This window comes from Berghia stephanieae, chromosome 2 (genome assembly GCF_034508935.2).
Source record: "Berghia stephanieae isolate SIO BIC M18660-M18661 chromosome 2, UCSD_Bste_1.3, whole genome shotgun sequence".
Classification (NCBI taxonomy): domain Eukaryota; kingdom Metazoa; phylum Mollusca; class Gastropoda; order Nudibranchia; family Aeolidiidae; genus Berghia; species Berghia stephanieae.
The window spans coordinates 12508831-12516177 of NC_088361.1; positions in this window are offsets into that span (position 1 = coordinate 12508831).

A 7347-nucleotide genomic window follows, 5' to 3' on the forward strand; every position below is an offset into this window, starting at 1 on the left:
GAACTTACTGCTATTGTGTTTGAGTAATAAAAACTCTATTTTTGTGTTAGTTGGTTGTGAAGTTTTGGGGAAAATCCTGAAAATGGCTGGTAAGGAGAGGGTTTAAACAATCGGTCAGAAAACTCTTCCTTCAAATATTGATCGATTTAAATTATCCTTATCTAGCCAAAACCTTTCAACCCTGGGACTTTAAAGAAGACCCCGCGAAGCATTAAGTTTAAGAGTCGTCTTTTTTTTTTTCCGAGATGAGGGTCTTTTAAATAGATCGATATTTGAAGGACGAGATTTCTGTCCAAATTTTTAAAATACGTGTACGACAGTTAACTGGTTAATCATAATTCAATTATTCTTGTCGTTAATCATCGAATGAGGTCAAACAGTTTTGATTGCATTGCATTGGCTAATGATATTGGGCATGTTATAGCTAGGTTTACCGAGAATGCAAGTGCTGTCAAGGTAATTTAAGTTCATGAATTAATTCAAACTACATTATAGATGCCGTGGTTGAAATTGACACCGTCTCATTCAGTCACAGCGTTGTACAGTAAAAGACGGTTAAACGGTGCGACTTTGAGGTACAGTGGTATGCTACACGGTTTTGACCTAAAGGTTCCTGGTTTTAGGTTAGCAGAAGTCGATGCAAAGTTGTGTTCCTTAGAAAGGCTCTTCTGGTCTTTAATAGTGTTGTTTCAATGCGAGGCTATGTGGTCTAGTGGTATGACACACGGCTTCGGATCGAAAAGTCCTTGATTCGAGTCCCGCTCTGATCGGCGCATAGCTGAGTCCTTGGAAAAGGACCTTTACTCATTTTCTCTCAACTTACTCATATGTAATTTAATGAGTACCAACCTGGTCGTTAACAGCGTTGTCTCTGCCGAAAAAATTGTAATAATGACTAACAGTCGTCAGGTTTTTTTCCTACATTTTTTGAGTTGCTGTTGGCTAGGGACCCCTTGTAAAACGCTTTGAGCACGTGTAATGGATCTTGCTCTATATAAAAGATTTTTTTTTTCCTTTCTAAAAAAAATGCAATTGCACTTTATAGGCGTCGTGTTTCGTACTGTTGTTAGCTTAAGACCCTTTGTAAAAAACGTTGAGTTCATTTAATGGATATTGCGCCGTGTAAAATCTCACATTAATAACAGAAGCCCCGTCCTCACTCACTCATCGCTATAACCAGATAGCTGACACGTGAGATCGTGTTGTGTGCAGGAGACACAACCGTCCATGGTAGATTATCTACGGCTTTTTGTTGCTTGTTTGTTTGTTTTTAAGGGTTTTACGGCTCTTGCAACACATTTAGGTCATATCGACGCCAGTAAAACGGGAGACAATTGGATAGTAAAAAGATTCTAGGTGTACAATTAAAAGGACTTGAGGAAAAAGTAAGACAAAGGGGAGTGATACAAATAGGGAACAGATGTAGATTCCAAGAGCACACCATCAATGTTAGTTTGAGATTACCTAAATGTTTCACCCAGACACCAGCACAAGATCCCGCTAAGAGGAATACACTCAAATGTTTATAAATCATATGTTAAAAATAAAAAAAAATAACAGTACAAAAGAGAGAGATGATTTACAAGGAAAAAAAAAATATCATCTCCTAAACCTCGTAACTATACATTCGACTGTTTACCTCCCAGTCAAGGACTCCGGCCAGGGTCTGGACAAAACTAAGTAAACTCATTCCAATACAGAAAGCAATTGGAAAACAGATACAGGGGGATAGAAGACACAGCAAGTGCCTCCCTGCAAACTATGGCAGATTGGCAACGGCTATTTCCAAGAGGTCCTGCAGTACAGTTCATTCCTTGATGTTGTCAATTCACATCTTCTTTCGCCAACCTCACCTTTGATTTGTGTCCCCTTAATTAATTAATCACTTAAATATCGTAGTCTGGAAAAACGCGTATTTTAAAATTTGGCCAGAAAACTCGTCCTTCAAATATCGATTGATTTAAATGACCCTCATGATGGTAAAATCCCTCAGACCTGGGACCTCGCCAAGATGAGCGTCCTTAAAATCGATCGATATTTTTTTTGGCCACATTTTTTAATACGTTGTTTTACAGTGTATGACAGTTGACTGATTAACAGGCATAAAAAAAAAACAAACAAAAAAAAAAAACAAAACACAAAAAAAAAACAAACAAAAACAACAACAAAACATCCTAAAATTTTGGAAAGTGCGGATTTGTGGTCTTGTGGTATGACACCAGCCTTCCTATCTGTATGACTTTGGTTTGAGCCAGCTCTGAGTTGCGAAAACTTTAGTCTGTTGAAAAGGCTCTAACCACATTCAAGAGTAGTATGATTATCTGGCCGCTGACACTGACAGAACTGATGTCTGTCAAAGAAAAATATTGTATAAGTGCCTTCTGGACGCCCTGTCTCGATATAAATATTCAATGTTGCTGTTAGCTGGGGACACCTTGTAAAGCGTTATGAGCACATTTAATGAATATTATGCAATACAAAAATTCTGATTTTAAAACAAATTGTCACAAAAACAAGAGAAAAGGGTTGCTTAAGATTACTCATACGGCAGTTAAACTGGTTGATATATTTGGCATCATACAATCCGCATAGACTGAACTGTACCGTTCTATGATGCCTTAAATATTATTTTTCTCCAAAATTCTAGACAAGGTTTATTTTTTCACTTCATGATCATATATAGATAGTATGCACTTGGCTAAGAAGTTCACAACAATGCCATCCGGAAGTATAACTGGCCAACACACAAAACTGTGTGTAACCATGATCGTTTATAATACAGGTTAGTGAGAATTACTCATAAACGCGATGGCAAAAAACAAAAAAAAAACAAAGACAAAACAATAACAAAGACCTGAGAGACGTCAACTTCGAACTATCTATAAGAGGGCCAATATGATAACACGAGGACTGTAGTTTTATTAAATGAGGGCCATTCTTGTTCTGTTCTCTTTTTGGTTTGCCTTTAGTCACTTTGCTTTACCCGAACAATCTAAATAGTTTAACATACTTTTACTGTAGGTGAATTTGAAACCACTATAAAAATGTATCTGGTCTGAAAAAAAGTATCATATTATAATAATATTACAAATCGCTCACTTGCTAACGTGTAGACGAACATGAAACCAGACAGACTTGAATTCGGTCTAATATATTGTGCGTTGCTGACTTTTTCTGTGAAATGCAACGGAAAAAATTTGCAGGAGTCAACGAGTCTTTGGGCATATTTTGGAAATAACAGGACACTCATAGAAAGGATGGTCGAAAGTATCGACTTACCTGTCGTTGATGAATTGACCCAATATACAAAAGTCGAAGAAAACGACAGCGACATTTCATCACAGACAAAAACAGTAAATCCAGAGAGCTTTATCGAACCGAATGGCTCTAATTGTGAGGAATATTTTCATGTAATCAACTCTTTAACTTTCAATGCAAGCAATTGGACCAGATTATACTTCAAAGAGTCGTACGATGAAATATCGAACCTCTCAAAGTGTGTAAACGATACGGCTAGATTAATTGAGAGCGCTGTTTCCCGCCAAAATTGGACGATTCCATTTTTAGATGCTGCTGGAAAACCGGGTCAGCCAGTGACCCAAGGATGTGTACATTTTCTAGGAAATTTGGAACAATGTGAAGACACTTCTGCTCCTCCTCAACAGCTTTTTCTACGTGATCAAGCAACCCAGGAAAGACATGGTTTCAAAGGGCAATATTGTGTCTTCACTTTTCTATTAACTCCAATTCTACGGTCGATACTACGATTTGGAGCTTGTGTTCCTGATTCTTGTTCTGATTTGGAGCTAACATTGCATTCTTCTCAAATCCTTCAAAAGTACAAAATGGAAGACAATATAAATTTACACTCAATTGACTGTATAAAGAATGATACAGAAATTTCGACAGCTACAGTTATAGCCATTATTCTTTTATTTATTATTGGAAGTTTGATAATTCTAAGAACCGCATGTGATCTCATCTATGTGCAATACTTTCACAAATACACAACGTCCATTTGAATACTATATCGTACTTCTAATAAAACTATCTACATTTTCTGCAAAAGAATACAACAGTAAATCTAGGAACTACGACACAATAAAATGATCGCAAGATAAAGATCTGAACAAAGGTCTATGAAAAGTGCCAAAGCAAGAAAGAAAAAAATAAGAAAAGAAACCATCCCAAAAAATCAGTAGACCTCAAGGTAGACTGATTTTTTGGGATTGATTTTTTTCTTGTATTTTTCCTTCTTGCTTTGTCTGGAACCTTTCATACACACTTGTTCAGATTTTTACCACACCGGTGACTGCTCCTCAATTTCTTAATTTGACCGCAAAATGCCAAGTCTGCTCACACCGACAACAAAGTATGTCACCTCCACCCTATACTTTAGAACATTCTTTAAACCTTTTTTTTTTGTTTACGCCAATGGAAAGATTGTCCACGTCAAAGGAACCTGGCGCTATTGAAGCTCTATATGGTATTCGGTATCTTTTTTATGTTGTTTTTTTTTCTAGCACATCTTTGACGTTTTTATGCCCTGCCCTGTATTGGGAAATAATAGGCCCATTAATGGGTATGATCTTTAAGAGATTTCCATGTGCTCGAGGTCATTGGTCACATTACAAAGTGTGCTCAAAATGACCCACATTGTGAAAAATGTTCACAGTTTGAGAAATATCCAATGTTACAATTGGTCATTTTGCTCAGCATGGCTCATGAACATGTTAAAATAATGTAATCAGTTTGTGACAACAATACTTAGGCTTATTTCATCCTTCGTGAATTTTTCGGTTAGCGGTCGAATTAGTGACTATGTATGTCCAATGTTTTGGCCAGGTGTGTTTGTTACTGATTTTCTGACATAGAATCATTAGAGCATTTGTTGTTTCTTCTCCTCCAATCTTTAATTAATTAGGGGGCAGTGTGGCTCAGCGGTAAGGTCTTTGCTTCGTACCCAAAAGGTCACGAGTTCGATTACCCGCCGCTGCGTTGTGCGGCCTTGAGCAAGTCACCTAGCCCTAGCTCACTTTGCGGCGCTGCACTGCGGCTGACGCCTGGGTTATTCCAGTCTTCCCTTGGAATAGACCTTAAAGACAAATTTCCCTTTGGGGATGAATAAAGGGAATTTAACTTTAATTTTAATTAATTATCATGGTTCGGGCACACTGCCCGCCATGATAATCTGTGCAAGACTGTCATGCAGGGCACTGTAGAGGGACATGGGAGTATAGGAAGACAGAAAAACAATGGCAACACAACATCAAAGTATGGACAGGCCTGGATCTTAACTCACTCAACCCTAACACCGACTATATCCGTAGTTTACCGGGTCAATTTTACCCCATCCGTATATTAATTACATTTTTCTGAGACAAATTATAGGCGTAGTAGTATCAAAGCTAATGTTTTTCATTTTTATCATAAGATAGTTGAATAAAACTATCTATCTATGCACATGCTCATTTCTATAATAATACATTTCTTCCAATTTTGAAAAGTAGTAAAAAATCTCTAGGATTGAGTGAGTTAATAGCTTTCTAGCAAAGGCCAGAGACTGTGACGAAAGACATAAGGTTATGAAGTCTAAGATAAAGAACTGAACAAGTAAAGGTGCCAGACAGAGCAAGAAAGAAGAATACAAGAAAATAACCATTCCAAAAAATCAGTCTACCTCAACTGATTTTTAGCTTAATAATAATAATAATAATAATAATAATAATAATAATAATAATAATAATAATAATAATAATAATAATATAATAATAATATAATAATAACACTCGCTTTTTTTGCGGCTATGCGGTCTAGTGGTATGACACTTGCTTTCGGACCGGAGGTCCTGGGTTCGAGCCTCGCGCTCGGCGCAAAGTCGAGTCCTTGGAAAAGGCTCTTTACTCACATTCTCTCACCGTACTCAGGTGTAAAATGAGTACCTGGCCGTTAACAGCGTTGTCTTTGTCCGAAAAATTGTAATATCGCCTAACAGGTGTCATGTCCCATCCTACAAGTTAAATGTTGCTGTTGACCAGGGACCCCTTGTAAAGCGCTTTGAGCACATTTAGTGGATATTGCGCTATACAAAGCTCAACTATATAAAGCTCACTTATTTCTTGCTTTGTTTCGCAACTTTCATACACACTTGTTCAGATCTTTATCTTACACCGGTGCCTACTACTTAATTTCTTATTTGATATGTTGTGAAGTCTGCATCGCGCATGTCCCCCTGACGATCAGCTGGTCGTGGGAATGAGTGAGTGAGTGAGTGAGTGAGTGAACTTTTTAAAGTCGTTTTAACAACTGTTTATGTACTCCCAAATGCTGACGGAAAGTCTGCAGGTGTTGCATTAATAAATCAGAATGAAGGAATTACGAATCACCAGATGATTGTGTAGTCGATGTTTTGTTTTTGTTTTTAAGGTTATTACGGCGTTTGCAGCACATTAAGGTCGTTTGTTTTTGTTTTTAAGGTTATTACGGCGTTTGCAGCACATTAAGGTCGTTTGTTTTTGTTTTTAAGGGTATTACGGCGTTTGCAGCACATTAAGGTCGTTTGTTTTTGTTTTTAAGGTTATTACGGCGTTTGCAGCACATTAAGGTCGTTTGTTTTTGTTTTTAAGGGTATTACGGCGTTTGCAGCACATTAAGGTCGTTTGTTTTTGTTTTTAAGGTTATTACGGCGTTTGCAGCACATTAAGGTCGTTTGTTTTTGTTTTTAAGGTTATTACGGCGTTTGCAGCACATTAAGGTCGTATCAGCGCCAGTAAAATGGAAGGAAATGAGATAGTCAAAATATTCTAGATTTACAACCAAAGCACTCAAGAAAAGTAAGACAAAGGGGAATGGTACAAACAGGGAACATGTAGATTCCAAGAGCACACTATCAGTGTACTTAGTTTGTGATCACCTAAAAGTCTCACACAGACACCAGCATAAGATCCCACTAAGAGGAATACACTCAAATGTTTACAAATCATATGTTAAAAATTTAAAAGATAACAGTATATGACAGAAAGATAAATCTGTAACCAAAATAGAATACCTTTATTCCACCAGTCAAAGTAATATTCTTTGATATATTAAAACCATGCGCCAGCGCTCCAGTTCATAATGGCCACGACTGAGACATTGAAAAAAAAATCCTAAACAAAATAAACAAAAACAAAACAATTTTTTTTAAAAATCAAAAGCAAAGCAATACACCCCCCCCCCCCCAACATAAAAAAAAAAAACCAAACAAATACAAAGACACCCTAGGGATACATAAATAATAATAATAATGCTGAAAAATTATTAGGTGCTATAACTCCGAGACACCAGACTCCAAGCGCTTAAATGACA